The following is a 25,788-nucleotide window of genomic DNA, read 5'->3' as shown; positions in this document are numbered from 1 at the left end:
GAAGCATTTTGCATATAGAATGGTAGAAAATTTCTGATAGTTACTCTTCCAATTGAGAATTAATATGCAGAATATGTAAAGAACTTAATCAATAAATGGCCAAAGCACTAAAAAAAGATATTTCTCAAAAGAAGTGGTACAAATGGCCAGCTAATGCATAAAAAATGTTCAACATCTTTAGCAATCACAGCAATACAAATCAAATCTACACCGAAATTTCAATCCAGTTAAAAAATAGGAGCTTTAGGTTCACAGAACAATTGAGAGAAAAGTACAAAAATTTCCCATATACACTCTGTTCCCACATATTCTCAATCACCTTTAGAGCAGAGTGGTCTGTTTGCTACCATTGTTAAACCTATACTGACATAACATAGTCACCAAAGTTCACAGTTCACACTAAACTTCACTTTTGGTGTTGTGAATTCTATGGGGTTGGACAAATGTACGATGACAGTATTGCCATTATGGTATCATACATAGGTCATTGCCCTAAAATTCTTCTGTGCTTTCCCCATTTATTCATTCTGTCCATATTCAACTCCTGGCAATCATTGATCTTTTTACCATCTGTGTAGTTTTGCCGTTTGTAGAAGTTCTTCTAGTTGGAATGGAAAGTACATAGCCTTTTAAAATTGGCTTCTTTCAATGCATTTAGGTTTCCTCCATGTCTTTTCATGGCTTAATAGCTTTTTATAGTGTTGAATAATATTCTATTGTCTGGATGTACCATTTATCTGTTAACCCACTGACGGACATCTTGTTTGTTTCCAGTTCAACAATTATGAATCATGATGATATAGATATCCATATGCCAGTTTTTCTGTGAACATAAGTTTTCAATTCATTTGGATAAATATGATATATATATATATATATATATATATATATATATAGTATGGTTACCATATCATATGGTAAGAGTATGTTTATCTTTATAAGAAACTGCCAAACTTTCTTTCCAAGAAGCATTTTGCATTTGCCCTAGTAATGAATAAGGACTCTTTTGGTTTCACACCCTCATCAGCATTTGGTGTTGTCAGTGTTCTAGATTCTGGACATTGTAAAAAGTATGCATCTCACTGTTTTTCAATTTGCATTTCCCTGATGACATAGTGAAGCATCTTTTTATATGCTTATTTGCCATCTGTATATCTTCTTTTCTCCGATGTCTCTTAAGGTCTTTGTCCCGTTTATTAATTTGTTTATTTTCTTATTTTTGTTTGTATATTTTTGGTAGCAGGGATTAAACCCAGGGAAGCTTAATCACTGACCTCCAACTTCAGCTCTTTTCTTCTACTTTTTATTTTGAGCCAGGGTTTCCCTAAGTAGCTGAGGGCCTTGCTAAGATGCTGATACAGACCTGAAATTTGCAATCTCCCTACCTCAGCTTTGGGAGTCTTTGAGATTGCAGGTGTGCACCACCACACCTTGAGCTTATCTTATTTTGATTTTAAAAGTTATTTTTATATTTTGAATAATTGTGCTTGACAAAGTGTGTCTTTCATGAACATTTTCTATCAGTCTGTGACTTGTCATCTCATTCTCTTGACATTGTATTTTGCAGTGCAGAAGTTTTTAATTTTAATGACATCAAGACTACCAATTTGGGGCTGGGGATGTGGCTCAAGCAGTAGCGCGCTTGCCTGGCATGCGTGCGGCCCGGGTTCGATCATCAGCACCACATACAAACAAAGATGATGTGTCCACCGAAAACTAAAAAAATAAATATTAAAAATTCTCTCTCTCTCTCTCTCTCTTTTTAAAAAAAGACTACGAATTATTATTCTCATAGATAATGCCTTTGGTGTTATATCTAAGAAATCACCAATATGTCCAAAGCCCTCTAGAATTTCTCCAAGTTTATCTTCTATCAATTTTGCAGTTTTACATTTAGGTTTATAAGCTATTTTGAATTTGTTTTTGTGAGAAGTATAAGGTCATTGCTTAGATTCTCTCCCTCTTTCTCTCTCTCTCTCTCTCTCTCTCTCTCACACACACACACACACACACACACACACACACACACACACACGTATGTTCATTTGTTCCAGCAACATAGCTAACTTTCTTCAACAAATGGTGCTAGACAACCTTCAGTATGATGATGACTTTTAGTTATGACGTCTTTATCAAAAATCAGTTGAGTACAAGTATGCTTGTCTATTTCTTGGCTCTCTATTCTGTACAATTAATCTATTTGTTCTTTGGCTATAACCATAGAACAGTCTTGATTACTGTAGTTTTATGTAGATATTGGGTAGTGACAGTACTAAGACTGTTCTTCCATGAAATTTTGTTGGCTATTCTTATTCCTTGTATTTCTATCTAAACTTTAAAATCAGTTTGTCAATATCCACAAAATAACATGTTGGGAATTTGATGAACTGTATTGAATCTATCAATCAAGTTGGGAAGAACTGACATATTTACAATTTTGTATCTTTGTTTGATTTCTTTTACCATAGTATTGTAATCTTTCTCATATTGAGCTCACATATACTGTTGGATTTATATCTACATATGTTGGGGGGATGCAAATGTATTATGTTTCTAATTCCAAATTCTACTTGTTCATTTCCTTCAAGTCTATTGTCTGAAATAAATATGCTTTTTCTGCTTTCTTATGTTGTGTACTAGCATGGCATATTTTTCTTTATCCACTGACTTTCAGTCTGTGTGTTTTCATATTTAAAGTGGGTTTCTCTCGTTGACAACAACATTTACTGTTTAATCAAATGCTTGTGTTATAATGTATTATAATATACTATGTCAAATGCTTATGTTATAATAATGTATTATAGTATACTATGTTCTATTTGTTGTCCTTGTTCTTTGTTTCTATTTTTATCTTTCAACTTTCTTCTGCATATTATGATTTTTATTTTGTATTTTATATGATTCCATTTTATCTCCTTTCTTAGTATACCAATTATATTTCTAAACAATTCTATTGATTATCCTACAGTTTGTCATATACATTTATAATTAATCCAAGCTCACTTTTAAATAACATTGTCTTCACAGAAGTGTGGGCACCTTATAATAACAAATAATCCTAATTCATTCCTCCCATCCTTTGTATCATTCCTATCATTCATTTCACTTAAATATAAACATATGTAGCCATAATAAGTATATATAATACTCATATGCATACATAATTGAATACATTATTGATATTAATATTTTGAAATAACTCATGTTAAATCAATTAAGATTAAAAAAACGAAAGTTTTTATATTTTACCTTGACTTATTTCTTCAACATTCTTCCTTTCTTTGTAGAGATATATACTTATGACCTATAGTTATTTTCCTTTTTTTAAATAAACTTTTAACATTTCTTATAAGGTGGACTCTAGCCACAACAAATTACATTAATTTTTGTTTGAAAAAACATTTTTACTTCTTTCTGAAGAATATTTTTGCAGGCTATAGAATTCTAGATTGATGTTATTTTCTCTCAATACTTTGACTATTTTACTCTCTTCTTACTTCCAAGGTCTCTGAGGAGAAGTTAGGTGGAATTCTAAACCTCATTCCTTTATAAGTAAGTTGAGGGCTTTCCCCTTTGTCTTTGATTTTCTATACTAGGAAAATGATATGCAAACATGTAGTTTTCTGACATTCTTCCTCTTTGGCATTCTCTGAGCTTCCCAGATTTTTGGTTTGGTATCTAACACTAATTTTAAAGTTTTTCAGTCATTATTCTCTCAAATATTGCTTATGTTCTCGTCTTTCTTTATTTCCTTCTGGATACCCATTTTACATTTATTATTATTATTATTATTATTATTATTATTATTATTTGGTTCTACAATCCTTCTAGTCCTGGGATATTATTTGGCATTTTCAGTTTTTTCTCAACTCTGTATGGTTCACTAATAAACCCTTCAGGGCATTCTTCATTTTGATAATATTATATTTTTTAAATATCTAGCATTTTTCCTTACCTCTTTTTTTTTTTTTTCCATGCTAGGCACACAGCTGTTTTTACAATTTTTATTTTGAGGCACGGTCCCACTAAGTTTCCCGGGTTGGCATCTATCTTACTCTTTCAATTTCTGGAATTACAGGTGTTTGTCTCTAGGCCCAGCTTTTAGCACTTCTTTTGGTCCTTCTGTAGAATTGTCATATCTCTGCTTATATCACCCAAATGTTCTTATATGTTATTTTCTTTATTTTTTAGAAACTTTAGCATGCTAATTGTTATTTTAAATTCTCCAACTGAAAATTCCAATATCCTATCTATGTCTGGTTTTAATGATTTCTTTGACTCTTTTTATTGTTTTGCCTTTTAGTATGGCACTAAATATGTAATATTTTGCTGATAGCTTGACATGAGATAATGGTTTAAAAAATTCTCTAAATATGCTGTTAGTGCTGTGTTGATAAAGTGTGTGGAAGAAGGAAAGTATTCAGCAGTCATCTGATTGAATCTTAATATTTTACTGAACTTACACCTCTGAACAGAATTTCACAAATGATTCACTGTCCTCTTCATTCCCCCTTGTGGGGGGCAGATGTCTATATTGGAATGACTTTGGGTATTTCCTTTTCTCCTACATGGAAATCTGGAGATATTTTTCTCTATGGAAATTGTGATATGGAAGCAACCTAAATATCAGCCAACAGATAAATGGATAAAGAAAATATGTTAGTTACATTCTTACAATGGAATATATTATTCGACCTTAAAAGGAAGGAGATCTTGTCAACTGTAATAATATGGATGAACCCAGAAGAAATGATAGTGGGTGAAATAAGCCAGTTACAAAAGAACAAATATAGTCTGATGTCACTTATCTGAGGTATTTAATCAAATTCATGGAAGCAGATATTAGAATGGTAGTTGCCAGAGACTGGCAGGGTTGGGGGAAGGCAGAGAGTAAAAAATTTGGAATTTTTCAATAAGTACAGGTTTTTCTTCAGCAAGTTAATTCAATTTTAGAGATCTGCTACACAATACAGTGTCTATGGCTAACCATACTGTATTGCACACTTATAATTTTTTTCTTTCTTTCTTTTTTTTTTTTTCCCCTGTTGCACTACAGATTGAATCCAAGGAGTGCTATATCATGGAGCTACAATCCCCAACACTTTTTTTTTTTTTATTTTGAGACAGGGTCTCAATAATGCTTAAAATTTCTTAAAGAGTGACTTTCATATTAGTTTTACAAACAACAAGGTACCTAGATTGTGGGGATAATTTCATGAATGTATCCATATATCAAAGTCATAAAGTTATTTAGAATAAATATGGGCAGTTCATTGTTCCTCAATTCTGACTCAATAAAATCATTTTTGAGGGGGGTTACTGGGGACCAAACCTAGGTGTACTTAACCACTGAGCCACATCCCCTGCCCTTTTTATTTTTTTTATTTGTACATAGGTCTTGCTTAATTGCTTAGGACCTCTCTAACTTGCTGAAGCTGGCCTTGAACTTTCAATCCTCCTGCCTCAGACTCCCATATCACTGGGAAGTGGCACCATGCTGGGCAATAAAACCATTTAAAGAGAAAGAAAAGAACAATGTACCTCTTCACTTGAAATAGAAAGGTGCTTAGAAGTTATTATGCAATGAGGTCCTTCTAATAGATGAATATATTTCCTGTCCAAATCATCCCCAGACTGTGTTTCTGTATTTCCTGAATGTGGGAACTGTATTTTTAGGTCAAACTAATTTTTTATGTAATACTAATTTTGTGTGTATGTGATTTGGCTTTTTTTCAGACTTTGTTTTATTATATAACTTCCATACTCTTCTGGAGTGATTCTTCAATTAGATTTCACACTCCCTGAAGATAAGGAAAATGCCCTGATTTTCCTTGTGTTTCCTAATGAACCAAAGCCATTGCTCTATACATATTAAGCATTTGATAAATATTTAATATTCTTATTTTATTTCTGAGTATAAAGTAAAGAAACAGATGGCAGAAGGTGTACCTTGGAGATACAAGTTGACTATGTAATACCCTTAGAAATCTTGGAGAGGAGGAGGAGACAAGAGCAGCTTGAGCCAATCCTGTTCACTGCTGCATCCCCACATTCTAAGTCTACCTCCTGCAACTAAGGCCATCAGACCCCAGAAAAAGGTAAAGAGGATGCTGGAGGAGATAGAACAAGGTGTAGGACAAACTACAAGGAGATTCTCACAGTTGTCTGCTAACCAGAATCTAAACTCAAGCCTAAAATGCCCCTGAAAAGCAAGAGAGAAGGTACCCAGAGAGAAAAAGGAAAAAGCTGGTAAGGATGAGAATAACCCTGCAGAAAATAAAAATGCTAAAACAGACCAGGCATAGAAAGCAGGAGGACCTGGAGATGGCAAGGAAGTGTGTGCACTTTTCAATTGAAGTATTATTTTTTATTAAGTTTTGTAAAGGTGCACAATTTTGTTTTATTTTTTGCTGGGCTGTGTAGTTAGCATACAGAATACTTCATGATGTTTTTTTTTTTTTTTTTTTTGGAGAAGGAGCATATTATCAATAAAATGTCTCCAAAGATGGACTGATGTAGAAGAAAACACCCATTAATTTTGAGAGACTTCCTCTAGTCTCCCAGTAGAAGAGATAGCCCTGACTTCCTCTAGTCTTCCAGTAGAAGAGATAACCCTGACATTGACACAGACAGGCCACGTGGGCAGATATAAGTTCCTTGTAAATGAATGTAGGTATTTTTATGAAGACTGATAATATCTGATTTGACAATTTTCTCTTGGCCACATCATTTGACTTTAACAATGTATTACTTAAAACATTCAGGAGTTTCTAAACATGGCAGTGCCTCCTTCAAATAGGATAAAGAAAAAGTTAATGGAGATCACTGGTCTTCTTGTGCTAAGACAGATAAGTTGAGCTAGTCAGCGCTCTTTTATTTTATTTCATTTTCTTATTTTTCCAAGCCAAATTGTATCTATTTTTATTAAAGCTACTTTTCTTGGACATTAATGTTATTTCTGGTGGGACATGGGCAGATATTTGTGAATAATATACACCAACTTTAAACTTTCTTTCTTCTTTAATGAACTATGCAAATCTTCATGTGATGCTCAGAACAGGGCATTTAAAATGTTGTTTGTGAGCTTTTCACAAGCTGATCCCGGTTTTCAGGAAATGGGATGAAAATGGCAAACTGCCAATCTGAATGTGCACAATCTAGAAAAGGTACCACTACTATTTTGAGGAATACCATCTTAATGATGTCACTGGAAAGTTCAGATTTCTTCACATACGCGTAACAAATTTTGGGGGGATCAAGTCATAATAGGTCTCTGATTTAAAGGAGTTAAGTCTATGCTGAAGGTGAAAGGGGAGAGAAGGACACAAAATTAATTTAAGTTTTTCCATACCACAGGGCATTTCTGGCTGTGTGTGTATCAAATCCTACTATAGGCAGTACAGTAAATTAAAAATCCAGATTAAGGTAAGTTTAGTTGTCATGTGTCTATGAGCAAAGCATACAATATTTGTAAAAATTTAAAGAGGTATCTTAAACATGTTTTTTAGCCAGAACAGACTAAGTTATGCTACAGCAACAATCAGGCATAAAGCTCTAATAAATATTTACTTCTCCCTTATGCTATAATTTCATAGTTAGATAGAAATGGTGTTCAGATTATCATGGTCACTCAAGTACCAAGACTGAAAAATAGATACTACCTTGAATCTTGACAGTCACTGTTCTGAAAAGAAGAGAGCAGAGACTGTTTCCACAGCCACAATTAAAAGCTTTTCTCAGAAGTGATATTTCACTCTGTTGTATAAACTAGAACTAATCAGGAGGCCTTGCTCACACATACATGAATCCTAGTGAGTATAAAAATATATACTTGGCAAATAAGCACATTATACTACTAATTGCTGTGAATTCAAACTAGGGCAGTACCAACATTTTACATACATTGTGTTTTGCTCATAGACATATAATGTATGTTTTATAAAAAATAACATGTATGTCATTGTTTTACTTGACCAAGGTCATTACTCTAATTGGCATGGAATATGTGCATTTTTTGTGTTTTTATGTATACATTAAAAGGTAAATTAACTAAGCCTAGGTTTATCTAGATTTTTAATTTATTGTAGTGCTTATAGTAGAATTTTGTGTCCAGCTTACCTTGGCTATGAAAAGTTTCATGTTGAAAGTAGATATTTGAAAAAATGACCATCATTTCTGTGGACCAATGACCCTACCCCAGGAGATCATTCAGTGTGGAAACACCATATGTGTATGAATCCAACACTGATCACCTGGTATGTTGAGGGCGACTCTTTGAATTTTTATAGTCAGAATCCATATTGTTTGCATTTATCTTGTAAAATACATTCCTTTCAGGGTTTTGGCACTTGTAAAAACTTTACTAATAATGCTAACTCCTAGAAAACAAATAAGTAGATTCCTTGGCATTTTTAAATTGATTCATTTTTTTCCCTAGTTGTTTCTATTTCTTGTAACTTGTAGATGTCAGTTATTTGCCAGTTCTGTATAATAAAATGAGCTCCTCCACTGCTAAAGAGAACTCCTGGGACTTTTCATTATGATGAATTTCTTCATCACTAATTTTTTCATGTTTCACTCTCTGCTTTCACATTTTTAGTGATTTTTTTTTTGACAACTGTTGGGAAAAAAATGCACATTGGATGAGATCTTAAAACAAAATCCTCTTGAAACAATAGTGCATCTTGAAACTTTCAAATTGTTTTAAAAGTTGTTTATAGTATCCATCACAACTTACAGATCACACATCTATTCACTATATCATTTTTCTAGATACAGTGTTTCATATTTTGAAGTATTTCTACTTTTCTCTTGGGTGCTGTTTGGGTGATAGGAACTTTATTTCCTGATTCTAGCAATTTTATAGGTGGAACAAACCACAGTTCTTCCAACATAATGCCACAGTGTAGACATAATATCAACATAAAAAAGAATTATGAACCCACGTGGTCTGTCTTCATTTAACAAGCATCCACTTGTCTCAAAGCCTTTAAAATTGTTTGGCATTTCCACCCATTTTCATTTGGACTCACAGGCATTCTGAAGATAGCCAGAGGTTTCAGTCAAACATTTATTCTCTGCAATTTTTCCCCTAGGATATTCATTTTTCCCTCTCTTTGATGAACAGCCTTCAGATATAGTCCCAGAGAGTAAGATAAACCACTGGAATGTCAGATAAATGAGAAGAAAGCAAAGTACAAAACAATCTATACAAGTAACTTAAAATGCTTGTAGATTCTGTCTGCTTTAAGCCTGACCTAGGTCACTAATCACAGCAAACCAATCCGTTCATGTAGATTTGCAGGTAAGCCAGTGAAGTCAGGCTACTGGTTCTTTTAATTAGCACATATTTCACCCTGCAGGCCTTCGAGTGACTCTGTAGTGTGGCTCTGTGAAGTGTGTGGATACCCAGACTTGACCACCATAGTCAAAGTGAATATAGGCAAGAAGAATGATTATCTCAGTATGCCGGGTGAGGGAACAAATATATATACACAAAGTCACTTAGTCTACTTAACTTTGGAATGATTTTTTTTTTCAATGTTTCATTTGAAGATACAACCCTGTTTTTAAAGTGGTATTCCAGAGATACACTGAAGATAAATGGCTGAGGTGTAATTTGAGCCTATCTATGATTCTAATTCTCTGATCTTTTAAAATATGCTCTTTCATAAAACAAGTAAGACCACCACCAGGTGCCTTCTTTGCATATATATCCATGAGCTTCTGAGACATCTACTTCAGTAGGTTTTGGAAGATCATTGTGGCCCTCTCACCTTATAAGAAAATTTTCAGGGAAAAATTTATGCTTCAGGCTAAAAAAGAGGCAATTTGAGTGTCTGTATGCTGAGCTTAGATGGAATTGGAGCACATGGACTCTACTTGGTGTTACTAAGAGTAGCTACACTGATAACTTCCAAAATATGTTTGTAATGCCAAGCACCTTCTAGAGTTTCTGTCTGTAAGTGACTAGTATGAAATGCAAGAGCTTTTGGCAAGCACCTGTGGATTCAGACACCATGTGGAAATTTATCACTTGGGGTTGTTATCACTGCTAATCTACCTCACATGAGCCAGAGAGGTGTGGCTCTGAGGCAAAGTTTCCAGATCTCCCCAGAACATGTAGCAATATATTTTAGTAGAGAAGACCCCAGCAAATAAACAGAATGAAGAGCAAAGTTATATACCAGGGAAAGGAATGGTAGTTTTAGCAGCCTTCCTGGAGGCTTCAACAGGGCCCTGATGAAATTTTTGGAGGGTATTCAATTGTCTGAGAAAAAAAGTTCATAATTCTGAAGACTGGACAGCATTTATAGCAATGGTTAAATCAGAATCTGGAAGGGGAGGGGGAGAAAATGACAGCAAAATACATTTTAACTAGCATATTTAGCAAACTTAAAAAATAAAAACCTTTGTCACTTTTCTAAAACTTAAAACTTTATAAAAAATAAAATAATATAAATAGTAGTGCTTCTGTGTTCATTTATTAACTAGAACCTTTGAATGAAGAATAGAGAAGTCAGGAAGTAGGCTGTAGATCTCAGGCTTCATGGAGAGTTGGCTGTTGTGTTTGAAATGTTATGAACTAAAAGGGAACAGGAGTGTCTCAGCCTCCTGAGCTGCATGAACAGACTCTCTTCATGTAAAAGGAGAAAGGAGCCCACCCTTCCTGTGAAATCTGCAGATTGAGTGTTGCTGTTGCAGGAATTTGTATCCCAGCACAGCGAAGCTGAGAAATAACACAAGACATTCTGGCTGTGTGCTTCTTCAGTGCCAGGAAGCCCCAGGGAGTTTGGTGCCTGTGCAGGTGCAATGGCTGATTGGAAATTGGTTTTTTCCCTTTGTACTAGTCAAAGTTGCCTAAGGCTTACATTAACAAAGACTAACATTTAAATGAATTGGGTGAAACAGTAAATGGACACAGCATTTCAGCTATGGTGTCCATGCTTTCAAGGTGTGCATGTTTTGAAATCTAATGAAGACCTAGAAAAAGAAAGGTTTTATCCTTTCTAGCAAAGATTCATTATTTAAAAAATTTAAATGGGTTTTTAATATTTGTTGAATGAATTTCTATTAAGCAAGTGGAAATACAGTTTAGGTATAATGTTCTCATATTAGTAAGCCTGTATATTTTCACTTCTGGAATTTAATTGATTCCTTATATAATGAAAATAAAAATAAAAATAAAAATAAATAAAAATGAAAATAAAAATAAAAATTAAATGTCCTTACTGAGGACATTTAATCTTTTCTTTATATTTAAGATACAGACTTTTTTTTTCTTGGGTGGGGGGTTACAAGGAGTTGAACTCAGGGGCACTCAACCACTGAGCCACATCCCATGGTTATTTTGTATTTTATTAGAGACAGGGTCTCATGGAGTTGCTTAGCGCCTCTTTAAATTGCTGAGGCTAGCTTTGAATTCTCAATCCTCGTGCCTATGCCTCTTGAGCCTCTGGGATTATGGGCGTGCGCCACTGCACCGAGCCTAAGGTACAGACTTTTTAAAGTAAAATATGCTTTTATGTCAACTCTACTTTTATAGTGTGGTTTCAGTGGATATAGGATTCTTGGCTAAAAAATTACCCTGATACTTGATGTTTTTAGACTTTCTGTAAATTTCATATATTTGCTTTAAATAGGTGAACATAAAATTCATTTTCATGATGAACACTTTTTAAAAAATTTAAAACATTTATTTTTTAGTTGTTGGTTGACACAATACCTTTATTTTATTTTTTAATTATGTGGTGCTGAGGCTCAAATCCAGTGCCTCCTGCATGCTAGGCAAGTGCTCTCCCTCTGCCACAACCCCAGCCCATGATGGACACTTTTGAAAGTGAAAGTGCATGCTATTATTAGTAATACATCTCTAAACAAAATATTTTAGCAATTACACTAGGAATACAGACATGACCTTAGTTTTAAGCATCAATCAGATATAAAGAGAAGGCAAAAGTAAATGATTCCGAGGCTTTATTCAATCACAGCCTTGTTCCCAAACAGGTTTATGAAGAGACATAATTCAAAAATACATTTTAACAGAAAAAAGCCTTAAATTACCTGGCTGAAAACTGCCATAGGATATAACTTTTTTTTTCATCCTGAATTATAGATCTTAGTCCAAAGAACGTATGTAGCATGTCATGTGTATTTGAATGCATTTGTTAATTTATGCAAGATAATTTCTCAGACACTCAAAAATGATAAATTAAAAACAGGCTTCTGAGATAATGAGTATAAAAGGATGCAATAATGCCACTCTTCTGGAAAAAAATATTTTAAAGTAGAACCAAATCAGAATCATTAGACATAATATTGAATAATAAATCAAAATATGAGAAAATTATATATATTTCAGTTCATAATGTGAGTCTATGATTTGGGGCAAGTAACTTAAATTTTCTGTGCCTCAATTTTCTATCTGTACAAATAATAGTATCTTCATGATAAGGTTGTTGTGAGGATTAAATTGGATTATATACATATATAAAATTTTTATTTGTTTATCAGTATCATTTAAAAGATCAGAATAATTTTTAGCCTTTCTGTATATACAAACATATATATATACATATACACATACATATATATGTATATATTCTAAAACAAAGAGGATGCATATTAGAGAGCTATTGCTTTTTATTGTTTTACTGAAAATAAAATGTGAACCATATTTTCTAATAATTTATCTTTAATTGTAATAACTTTCAGTCTAAATATTTTTTCTTGCCTTGTTCAAAATGACAAACAGAATATACATCTTTATGTATATTCTGCTGTCAATGAAACCATTTTGCCCTTTACCTAACATGCAGTCATTCCAGTAATAGCTCTGTAGGGAGTCTTTGGCTATCAAACCTAGAATATTAATTTGCTCATTTCTTCCCTTCCTTCATTTGCTCATTCATTCACACAAGAAATAGTTACCCTGCATTTTCTCTGTTACAGGGGATAGTGTTATGGCAGGGAATAGTCCAGACAAATTCATGGCCTTTTTATAGCTTTTTGAGCTTCTAGTAAGAAGAGTTGGACACACAAACAGATTTAGAAAAATGGTAGGTGATGCTCAAGTTAAAGAATGTAGATTAAGAGCTGAGTGTGACAACAAGACTCAAGGGAGACTTGTGGGAAAGCACTGTGAGTGGAGAAAACTGTTACAAAAGACTGCAGGATTGAGGCTGCTCAGAGATTTCAGGCAGGACAGGGCAGGGCAGGGCAGGGCAGGGCAGGGCAGCCAGAAGAATCTGAACAATGAGAGTGGGCAGGGTGTAGGAGATGGGGTCCTAGAGGAGTCCAGATGCTGGGCAATTCTGAAGGCCTTTGTGCAGAAGCTGGCTTTCATTGATGAGCTCTTGGAAGGTTTTGAGCAAAGACCATGTGAACTTCAATACAGAATTGCTTAGATTTTTGCTTTTAATATAGGTTTCAAGAGAAATGAAAAAAATCAAATTCCTTTGCTCCTTGAAACACTTGCCCACTCTACTAGTCAATGGTAGATTCTGTCCTCCAGGATCTCTGGCTCTATTCGGTTTTCTAGGTCCCAGAGTCTAGGTAGGAAAGATGAAAGGAAACAAAAGAGTGGGAGGAAAAAGAGAGGCTAAAAATCATTCTGAGTCTTTTAAATGATACTGATAAACAAGGAGAAATTTAATCTTTAAAATGACAGAAATGTCATTATAGGAAAAAAAGTGAAAAATAATATTTGGCTAATAGATGAAACACGAGATCTACTAGGTAAGAAAATTCCTGCCAGAGATTACCTTAAATTAGAAATAACTAATTATGTATGCACATGCCAAAATATGACTACTTCAGCAAATAGGAAATTTACATATACAATGATTTTAATCAAAGGCACATATTTGATTATACAATTATCCATTTCGCATACACAAAATTTGAATTCTGTACATGTGTTTCTACGTTTGCACATGTACCCAATTATTTTGTTGGTGCAACTTAGAAATCCCTACTTGATATGTTAGGGCATCAGTTCTTTTTCATTTATAATAATATGAATTTAGTTTTTCTTGACTAGTAAAACAGAACTCCCTGAGTGAATATAGGAAATGGATGCTGCTTCTACTCACAACAGAGAACCCTATTACATTTCCATTCTCTGCTAAGAAAGCAAAGCAAAAATATGCCCCTCCCCCCTCAAATTTGTTGCTTTCTGTCTTCTTATTTGGAATTTATTTCAAAATTTAAAGAAGACTTGGGTTCACAGGGAGAAACCTTGAGTGGTAATCATATTGAGTTCACTCAATTTTCCACATTGTTAGTCCCTAAATGATGGGAGTAGGTTGTTGATCCCTACTTCTCTTAAGCAATAGAAAAAAATTTAGAGCTGGTAAAAAGCACCAAATTTATAGTCCTGAAGACAGATGTTCTCTGTGGAGTTCCTGAGAAAAAAATTGCCTGAAAAGCAGTGAGGCAAAACTCTTTATTTCATTATAGTCTCACTGGACAATCAAGATTCTCCTTGGCCCTCCAGGAGGACATTTTGGGACAGTAAGCTGGGTAAATTGATCACTATAGTGACAGAGCTCTGCATAAGAGGGATGGCTATTTTTTAGTTAAGTCATCCTGATAGCCCCATTGGGACCAAGCCTGATTAAAATCCAAAATTATCCACAGCCTAACAATAAGATACTGTTGTCCATTATAGATAGATCATTGGGTACTGGAAGAACATTTTGTCTACTTAGTCTTTCAGATGAAAGTCTTTTCTTTATTGAGAAGCCTTGAGAAATACATTAAGATAGAATTTGGTACTGTAACTAGACACACAATCACTGCTGCCTGTACCACTGTCTGCCTGCAAGCAGATGTGAACTTGTGAGAATTGGATCCTTCATTATGGCAAATGTAGAAATCCAGTTTATAAGTATTCACAATTTCGCCAACTTTGCCCTGATTCTAGGTAGATTTCTAATCAGACTATAAATTCTTTCAAAGCCTTTGAACTTTTGAATTTTAAACCTTGCTATATATCCCAATATTAAATTTTCTACAACAAAATTTATCTTGGGTATTTATATGACCCACGTAAAACCACTTAAAATCTGTCTATGGTGTTCCAATAATCTTTTGTGGTCTGATACCTTTCAATGTTCACTTAATCTCTTCAGGGAGAAAATATACTACAGCAATTAAAATAGAGTACTTAAAATATTGTTTTTCTGAGGTATCTGTGGGAATTAGTTCTAGGACCCTCTGTGGATACCAAAAATCCATGGATACTTAAGTCTTATGTAAAATGGCATAGCATTTGCATATAACCTGCACACACCCATCTGTATACTTTAATTCATCTCTAGATTACTTGTAATACCTAACACAATGCAATTATTATACAAACAGTAGTTTCACTATATTGTTTGGAAAATGATAAGAATAAAAATAATCTGTACATGTTTACTACAGATGCAATTTGCTTTCTCTGTTCTTATTTTAAAATGGTTTTATTAGTGCAATAAAATTATGAGTGGGGTTCATTTTAACATATTCATAAACATAATTTGCTCTATTTCAAACCCCAGCATGTCCCCTTTCTCTCTTCTTCTTTCTCCCCTGGTCCTCTTCCTCTACTCTACTGGCATTCCTTCTATTTTATTGTTTGTTGATGTATTATAGTTATACATAAAAGTAGAGTTCATTGTTATATATTCATACATGCACATAGCATATTTAGGTCAATTTCATTCTGCAGTTCTTTCCTTTTCCCATCCCTCTTGTCTCCCCATCACAAACATCCATTCCCTATGCTCCACTTTCCTTCCTTCTATTTTCACTAGATTCCTCTCCCTTTTTAAAATTTTGACCCACTGTTAGTTGAATTCTTGAAAGCAGAACCTATAGACACAGAGGGCTGGCTTCAGTGAACAAAATCAGTCATATCTGGTGTGACATACTGAATCATTCTCAGACATTCTTGCCCCTGTGTAGTCTCCTTCTATATGGATTCTGAGACTATCCATGTAAAATATTTTGATTGATGGGATTTTAGCAAGCATAAAACAAAGAGAAGCACTTTCAGTGGGGCTTGTCTTTGCAATTGAGCTGCATTCTATATGGCAACCCAAACAATTTCCTGAAGAGAGATGTCCTCTTGAGAACCTCTGGCAGATGACTCACTAAGTGAGAAGAAAGGCCACATGACCAAGAACATAACTTTCCATTAAGGGTCCAGTTCAATGTGGCCACTCAACTAACACCTCATGGAGGAGAATAATTGCCTAGTGTATCATGGAATCATGAGAAATAACAAATGTTTATCATAAGCTACTCACTAGCATGATATAGATTATACATTTTGGTTATAATCTGGGTTCCATTATTTGTTTAGCTATGTGACTTGGGCAAAGTGTTTAAGTTTTTTTAATCTCTCAATTCTCTAGTTCTATATGGGAATTAATTGTACTACTTAACAGGATTATGGAATGGATTAAATAAATTTTAAAATATAAAGAATTTAGCACAGTGCTTAATGAATGACAGTAGATACCATTGATTTTATCATCTCAGCCTTCACCACCATTATGACAAATGCCAACACTATAGGCATCAATGATAACATTAATACCATGAAAATCACTGTAGCACCTTCCTGAGAGCTAATGCTTTCCCAATGCCCTTAGTGGCTATTGCCCTGGGGAATGCCAATCTTTTTTTCACTATGATATTTCTTGAACCAAATATATACACAAAACTTCTTTCATCCTGCTTAATGAGAATACGAAGTAATAAAAGTAATAAAATGACTCTTTTATATATTTCTTCATGTTATTTTGTTAGATTATTTAAGAGATTTGCCAAGATCTCTCAAAGCAAATGAAATGTTCAAATTTGCATTTGTATCTTCTTGCTATGAATGATAAGATCTTCAAAAACTTTTGTCTGTTCTGAAAATGAGGGTCTATATACTTCACTAGAAATAATCACCATAGGGAGGAAACTTTATTGTCCTGTCTACTCTATTAGTAGTACGTAAGAATGTACTTAGTGTATAGAAGCTGTTCTAGAAACATATTGATTATATAGATTAATTGATATCTGATTGGTAGTTCAATAGCATATGAAATGTAGAACAAGAATGCCTGAGTTTAAATCCCAGTTCTATAATTTAAAAGCAATGTGAGGGAGCTGGATTTGTAGCTCAGTAAAAGAGTGTTTGTCTAGCACATGTGAGGCAATGGGTTTGATCCTCAGCATCACATAAAAATAATTGAATAAAATAAAGGCATTTTGTCCATCTATAACTAAAAAATATTTTTAAAAAAGTAATGTTAACTTGGGAAAATTAATAATTATATGCTTCAGTTTTCTTATATATAGGAATATTACTAGCACATGTTATCTAGGACTGTTCTAGTTCATACAGAACTTTCAGAACCATGCTTAGCAAATAACAAGTACCATTTTACCACCTCATTGTTATTGTCATTATTATTATTTAGTTATATGGAACACTCTTTACATCTATAATAGTATATATGAAATATTGGTTTAAAGAAGAAAAATACATACATATAAAAAGACCAGGAAAGAAGGTGGTGTGTAATCTAAACCAATGGTTTCTAAGTTCCATTCTGGATTAGAGTCACCTAGGATAATTACTAAAATTCAGATCCCTGCTCACTACATCCTCCACTTTCCATCCTGTATATTTGCACCAAAGAAATTGTGTTTATGTAGTTAGGTTAGAAATCCACTGAAATCAAATGAATATCAATAATGCAAATACAGGTACCATATGAATTAACTAGACAAGATACTTTGGTGTAGAGATTTTCCCAGAGACCAAACATGAATCCAAACATGTTGGCAGTTACATATTCTACTGAGGGCCTACAGCATGTGACATTTGGATGTATCCTCTCTTCTTTCTGCCTTCCCCTGAACCCTTTCCTTCAGCCTTAGAGAGACAATAACTACTCTCATGTGATATTGACCCTACTGGAAACTTATAAGGTCTAGTAGCTTCTTGCTTACTAAAAGTGTGTTACACGGAGCATCAACATCACTATCACTTAGGAGTTAAAACAAACAAACAAAAAAACACAAAACCAAAAACTAGAATCTCAAATGTAAGGCACAGGTTCTCAAAGCCATTTCTTAAGGGAATCACCAGGAGCTGAAGCATCAAACTTTGGATGTCAGTTTTCACCTTGAGGATCCTCTGAGTTTATTTTTTCTTAACTCCACAAGTTAATCTTATTTGCAATCTTTGTAAAAAAAAAAAAACATTAAAGTAAAGAAAAAGTTACACTAGAAAATTTGAGATTGATTTTGAAACTTCCATTTCCATGGCCTTCAGGCTCCAGGTTTTTAAAAGTCCTTCAGATTATTTTATCCTCATGGACTAGGCCTCTTGGCTTCATTATTTATAGTAACTAACATGTCTTTCCCATTCCAGTATCTGTCCTGTTTTCCTGATTCTCTTGAGATTTTGTTATGGTTTACATATGAGGTAGCCTCCCAAAACTCATGTGTCTGAATGCAAACACATTCAGAGGTGAAATTATTAGATTATGAAAGTTGTACCCTAATCAGTGGATTAATCCACTAATATGAATTGACTGGGTGGCAACTATAGGCAGTTTGGATGTGACTAGAGGCAGAAGCTCACTGGGGGTGTACCTGGAGTATATATTTTGTCCCTGGTTAGTAGAACTCTCTTTTCTTCCTGGTATCATGTCCTGAACTGCTTTCCTCCATCATGCCCTTCTGCTATGATGTTCCGTTCCACCTCATGACAGGAATTAGCCAACCATGGACTGAACCTCTGAAACCAGAAGCCTCTTGTACATCATTTTTGTTAGGTCTTTTGGTCACAGTGACAAAAGCTGACTAAAACAGATCTGAACAGGCAGAACAATTAGACCAGATAGTATTCATTATGTCAGTAGGAATGTGGTGCCAAACCAAAAGCATTTTGTCACATTTTCAAGGCAAAAGTCAAGTACTTTCAATCAGAGCAATGATAATGTCTATGTACTTAGAACTATTGATTCCTGATAACCATTGATGGTTTTTAAATTTGCTTATTTCTATATGAAGACAACAATTGTTTTTGAAAAGATGACAATATTGAAAAAACATTTTAAATAAAATTTTACATTTAATTCACTTTAAAATTACTTATCTCAAAGAGTTTAACTGTTTTATTTTTTAAATCCTTTTCAGTTTACTCAGGATTAATCAGATAATGAGAGAGAAAGGATAACTACTCAAGTCTATTTTTTGTTTTGTTTTGTTTTGTTCTGTTTTGACTATGTGGTTTACCTAAAATTGGGTATTTTGCTCTAGTCTTAAAATTATTCTCTGAACATAGAAAAAAGAACATTAAATATCAGATCTGAATCAAATACTTGAAAATTAATTCCTTGAAGGGAGTCTCTTGGAAAGGAGGCAAAGTTTGAGAATAATTTTTATAAAAACTTGCTATTTACAATATGGTCCTTAGACAAGAAGCTTCGACATCACTTGGAAGCTGATTAAAATTTGCATTCTTAATCCCTACCTCATAAGAATATGCATTTTTAACAAGAAAGATTGGTAAACTTTTCTTCCTCCTCCAAACTTCTTGTTATCCTCCTTCAAAACAGCTCCCATTCTGGCCATGTTATTTTTACCAAGCAGACTCTTCTAAGGGAGTAAGAGGATGCAATACAAAGATACTTTTACAGTTTCTTTTTCCCTTATTGCAAGTGAATAAGAGAGAAAAATAACTATTTTTTTTCTCTCAATTTGCCCAATACTTGTAAATTCTCAAGGAAATAAAATGGGTGACAATCTGATGTAAAGTCTTCTTTTAATAAATCTGGTAATGAGAGAATCCTTAAATATCCCAACTTATTAGTACTATAAAGTCACACAGACATATTGGGTTTATTCTTTCAAGATAACATGAAAGATAGCAACTTCTCCAGAGGTACATTAGACTGATAAGAACAATATATCCATTCATCTTAACTTTTAATGAATAATCATAGCAAGGCAAGGCAATTATGTAAATTAAAGCATGCTAATTATTTTTCTTCTTTTTCTTATAAGAGTGTTAAAAACACAAAAATAATTATTCATATCAGTAAATATTGTGTGCTTTACTATCAACCCAAATACTATAAAACATTCCTGATAACTACTCAAACAGAAACTAACGAAATATCACTTTTCTAATTGGTTGAAAGATTGTTTTAATAAATGAAGCATCTGTGGTAATAAACATCTACATTGACAAAAATCTGTTTAAAAACTAAAATTTTGGTTTTAATTGGAAAAAGGAAAGAAAAAAATAATCCTAAAATGCCTATTAGAAAACCCGCAGAAAACTCTTTCAACAAACTCAACCAAAGTTAACATAGATAAAATAAATCCTTTTGAATCTCATAAAAGAATATCATAAAGGTTGAAGGAAAGCAAATAGAAATAATCCAAAACTTACCACAGTTGTTCAGTTAATGGACAGGCACCATCATCTGAAACAAAAATGTATTTGATATTGGGATCACAAAAAACTTCCAAAACTTTCAATTTAAACATGTTAACAAACATTATAGAAGAAAAACTGAACAAGGAAAGACAATACCTATTTTGATATCATTTAGTGATTTGAGATGAAAGTATTTTCAGGCCAAAATAAATGACAGATTGTTTTTCAAAATCGTTTTTATAGACACACCTGTTCATGTATATGTTGTATCATGTCTTTTGATATATGTATTTAAAAGGTAGGTACAAACAGTCACCTGTGTAACAATCTTGGTCCTGGAATAAACAAATTCTTGAACTATTTATCCTAATACACAACTCTCATAATGCCACATACACTGCATACCTGAGTTCAGAACTCTATCTACTCAAAATTCAAAGTATTTAGTGTAGTGTTCATGGTCTTTGATCAGATGCTCTATTCTAACTCTGGAAATTTTTTCCACTATAATTCTCCAATGCACATTCCTTCTACCTTTCAAGTTTATCTCCCACTATTTTCCCTTGTGCCCTGTATTCAAATCTTGAATAGCCCCTCCCTCCCTCCTTCTCTTTCTTTCATAATGCTTTAGTTCACCTTTATATTTAGGACCTCAATTATGACACTTAGGCTGCATCTCATGTTCTAGATGTAGGTGTTATACTTTTCTCTGCTCAATGTGCCAGCCCAGACCTGCTGTGTCTCTGGCATCAGAGATGCTGAGACAGTGGTCGAGCTAGAGGTAACATTTCATTTAGCACACAGGATAACACATGGTGTACATTTTCTTTTTGTTCACCTACCATCTTTGATATGAAGAATGTAATTCATTGTACCTGTTTCTCCTAATAATGGGAAAGTGACAAGAGTAGTAGTATTATTACTGAAACTTTTCAATTTCAAGAAGCAATTAGGAATTAAAGGCATCGTAAATTCCTCCTATGGATTAATTACTTTTAGGTAAATTCTTAAAGATTTTTTTTTTTCTAAGCCAGGCATGGTGATGTACACCTGTAATTCCAGTAATTAGGGAGATTGGGTAAAGACAATTGAAAGTTCTAGGCAAACCTCAGCAACTAAGACCCTGTCTCAAAATTAAAATAAAGGTCTGGAGCCAAGCATGGTGGCATGTGCCTGTAATCCAAGGGGCTCTGGAGGTTGAGGCTGGAGGATTATGTTTTCAAAGCCAGCCTCAGCAATATAGCAAGTCCCTAAGCAACTTAGTGAGACCCTATCACAAAATAAAATATAAGAAAAAAAAGGGCTAGGATGTGGCTCAGTGGTTAAGGACCCTTGGCTTCAATGCCTGGTACAAAAAAAAAAAAAAAAAAAAAAGCAAAAGGGAGGTAAATAATTCATAGTAGCCCTGTGCTGGTACACCATATGTTTTAAATTATGTTTTGAATAATAGTGATAGACTTGAACTATAAATATGCTCATCCCAGAAGCAAGACTGAAATTAGTTGGACAATTTCAGTAGAAGAAAGCATCTATCTTGTTCTAGAAATGAACTGTTAATATTACTATTGGTAACTTTGTATTCCTATGCTAGACCAGACTCAGGCTATATGAAGCACAAAGGTGTTTGGCCCACTATAATGTCCCATCTTTCACTCCCCTCCTGGGCCTACAAACCAATTTTGACTCAAAACATTAGGAAATAACTGTAATTACTCATGTCAGGTTTGTTTTGATTGATTCAGATTATTATAAATTGGCTATTTCTTCATTTCATTAAGGACTTTCCTTCCTTTTTCATGTTCTATATTACACATCAACAGAAAGTATTACTGAACTGAAAAATATAATCTTAAGTAGCAGATGTAAAGATTTTAATAAAGAAATTTAAAATAAAATGATGCTTAGCTAATTTGGTAAAAAGGAGAACTTTACAAGGTTATTTTTACCTAATGATAGAATGTATATTTCAACTAAAGACTGACTGTAATATTTCAACATTCAGCTTCTTGGATATAGCGCTTTTAAATTCCTATCTCCTCCAGTTCTTATCAGAGAAACATGAGTCTAATATATAATAAAGACAAATAAAAAATTTTTTTAAGTAATTTGGAGAAACTTCTAGAGTAGAATAATACAGAATTTTAAAATGTGTTGTAGTCTGAATCTACCACCAGGTTACTAATGACATTTTCCCTACAAGTGTCAATGTTTCCAAAGTATTCTGATGATAGCAATCAACCACTATTACAGAAAGATCTTTAGAAATATTAATAGAAATTGATAATTAATTTGTGTTATTAATATCATCTATATTACTCTGACTTTTGTGAAAAAAATTTTAAAAAAATAAAAAAATGCACCTTACTTTATTTATTGACCTATTGGAGCTGGCACTAGTAGGTGAGGAAAAATAAAAATGTCAGTGGTAATCCCCCCTGAATTTAATGTTGATTTGTACTTTTGTGACAGAGGTATTGCAAATACAGTTGGTTAAAGCACTTCTGGGATCTATGGTTTCCTGAGAACAAACACCTAATGAATGATTGTTTCCTTCCTGTTTTACTCAAAAGGTAAATAAAACATAACCAGGAAAATCTCACTAGATAGCAATGTGAACCATTTGATTATTTACATATCAGTGTGATCCTGGGAATGGAATAAAAAAATACAGAAACCCTCCCAGATAAAACCAAGGGCTCACTAAGAAATAACAAATTGATCCACAAGAAACAAGATACTTCAAAAACTTTGGTACAAAATTATAGTAAGATAAGAAGAATTAGTTCCAGTGTTCTAATGCACAGTAGTGTGATTATGGTTAACAATATTGTATTGAATATTTACAAGAAGAGAGGATTTTTAATATTCTCATCACAAAGAAATAATGTCGAGGGGTGATTTATTATATAGTGTATAAATGTATTACAACATCACACCACACATCATGAACATGCAGGGTTATTATGTGTTATAAAAACAATGAAAACTAACAAAAATCTTTGGAACTTTTGTTTCAACTCCAGAAATGCTAACAGAAGTTTGGGAATGAGGTCATCCCAAATTAAATAATTTATGCATCACACATGTGTTTATAGAAAATATCTCTAACAGAAGTTTCCTAAGGACTTTTCAGATGAAAATTTATTCAAATAACATTTACCATTAGTCATTTACTTCTTCATGTTTGATAACTTAATTCTTATAAAAGTTTTCGATTTTATTTTTTTTTAAAGTTTTCTATTTTCTATAAAATAACCTGGTGTTTGAATACAGGAACAGAATACTAAGTTGGATATCCTCCTAATATTGTGATCAAATGATATACTAGAAAATAAAGTAACAATAACTTAAATACATATATTGCCATTTCTCTCTATATCCACTAAGCAGGTGGTAGGAATAAGCCAGATATTTTTGTATTGACTTGCAGAAACAATTATAGATAAAATTATAAAAATCAATGCAAATAGGTAGTCACTCTGAGGATAGAAAATTATTTTTTCAATGAAATTCTTTTGAGATTCAATAATATTGCTGAAATACATACATGCTTATACAATATATATCATCTCTCTCTCTCTCTCTCTCTCTCTCTCACACACACACACACACACACACACACACACATTAAGATCCATATATAAGTTGTGGTTAGAGGAATTCAGCTGTTTTCTAATTCAATTTATCTTTCCTTTGGCATTTCTTTTTCCTCATAGCAAAAGTACAGTCCTTTCCTCATTTCAGTCATGAGTGAGTTGTGGGCTTAGACTGCAGTGGGAGAAGGTGGGTAAGTGTTCTGAGCATGAAGAGGGATTGGTGATGACTCTCAATGCATATATCCCAGGAACATCCCAGGAGCCAAAAGCATAGAACAATCTTTGTGAAATTGGAAGGCCGGGTACAAACATTAGGTCTTATTTCTTGTTTGTTCTGAAATACAGATAGTTGTTACTTCAATCATAATTACTTGTGAATTCTTTATCTTCATAACAGGGCTAAACTAAAAATTCAAAGTAGAGAGGGTCATTTTTTGTCAAAATGACGTATCCGATATTGTAAACAGGCAAATCACTTCCTTGAAAAAAGAAAATTTGAAATATTAGATTAAGAAAGCAAATATTTTTTTTTAAAGCAAAGCAGATAAAAAAATACAGTACAAAAAACTCAAAGGCTCAAAAAAAAGAAGAAGAAAAGTTGGAATGAGTGATATACAGGCTGTGACATTTTGGCTCCTTAGGACATTTGTTAATCTTAAAGAAGAAATTTGGGATTTCAGGGAGAAGAAATAAAAAGTCTCTCCTGAAAATCTCTCACAAAGGTTTCAGAAGGACTGTTCACAAGGACAGAGAAATGAAAAAGTGGAACTCAACAAAAAATAGACTTCTGTGTTAGGACTCACACATTAAATCACCATCTTTCTCAGAAAGAGTACACCCTCCACAAAGGATACTTTCAGATTACAAATATAAAGTTAGACAGGAGTTCAAGTTCATAATTATAATGCACATGAGGAAATTATTGAAAGTCAGTGGAAGGATCAAAGAGTAGGATCTAAAATACTGAAACATTCTAATAATGCAATTACCAAACACAGATTATGAAACAAGTATGTTTAAAAATAGTGTGCATGGTGATACACCTGTAGCCCCAGCTACTAAGGAGGCTGAGGCAGAAGGATCACTTGGACTCAGGAGTTCAAGGTCAATCTGAGCAACCTAGTGAGATTGTTGTAATAATAAAATAAAAGGTATTAGAGAGCATCTATGAAAGAAAAAAAGACTCTATGAAAAGACAAGACCATTTTCAATGAGTACTAATTATTTTTAGATATAAAAACATAACAATTGAAATTAAGTGTGTGTGTGTGTGTGTGTGTGTGTGTGTGTAGAAAAAAAAAAAAACAGTGAAAGAAACAATTGGTGGAAAGATAGAACTGGAGAAATTATCCACAAGGCTGCCCAGAGAAGAAAAAAAAAAAGAGCAAAGAAAAAAAAAAATGTGATGAGAGAAGATATGGGACATAAAAAAAAACAGGGTGGGATGATCTAGCTTTTGTCCAGTAGGATCCAAAAAAAGAATGGGAAAAAGCAGTCTTGGGAGAGTAACCTGGGGATCCAAGACGGTGGGCCAGGGGAAGGCAGCATTCTGTGTCGCTCTGTGACCCAGGTCTCAACTAGTGGGAATAATGCTTTGCTCAGAGTGATAGAGGACCCCTCCACAGCTGATCCTGCCAGGATTCACAGACACTGTGCTGCACAGGGCTCCAGGCCTCAGTGTTAGAAATGGATGCTGAACTCCTGGCTACTTGCCCATGCAGGTCTCATGGGTGCCTTAGCGGGACCACTGGC

Source organism: Callospermophilus lateralis, chromosome 2 (assembly GCF_048772815.1).
Source record: "Callospermophilus lateralis isolate mCalLat2 chromosome 2, mCalLat2.hap1, whole genome shotgun sequence".
Lineage (NCBI taxonomy): Eukaryota > Metazoa > Chordata > Mammalia > Rodentia > Sciuridae > Callospermophilus > Callospermophilus lateralis.
Note: the sequence above shows the minus strand (reverse complement) of the source record.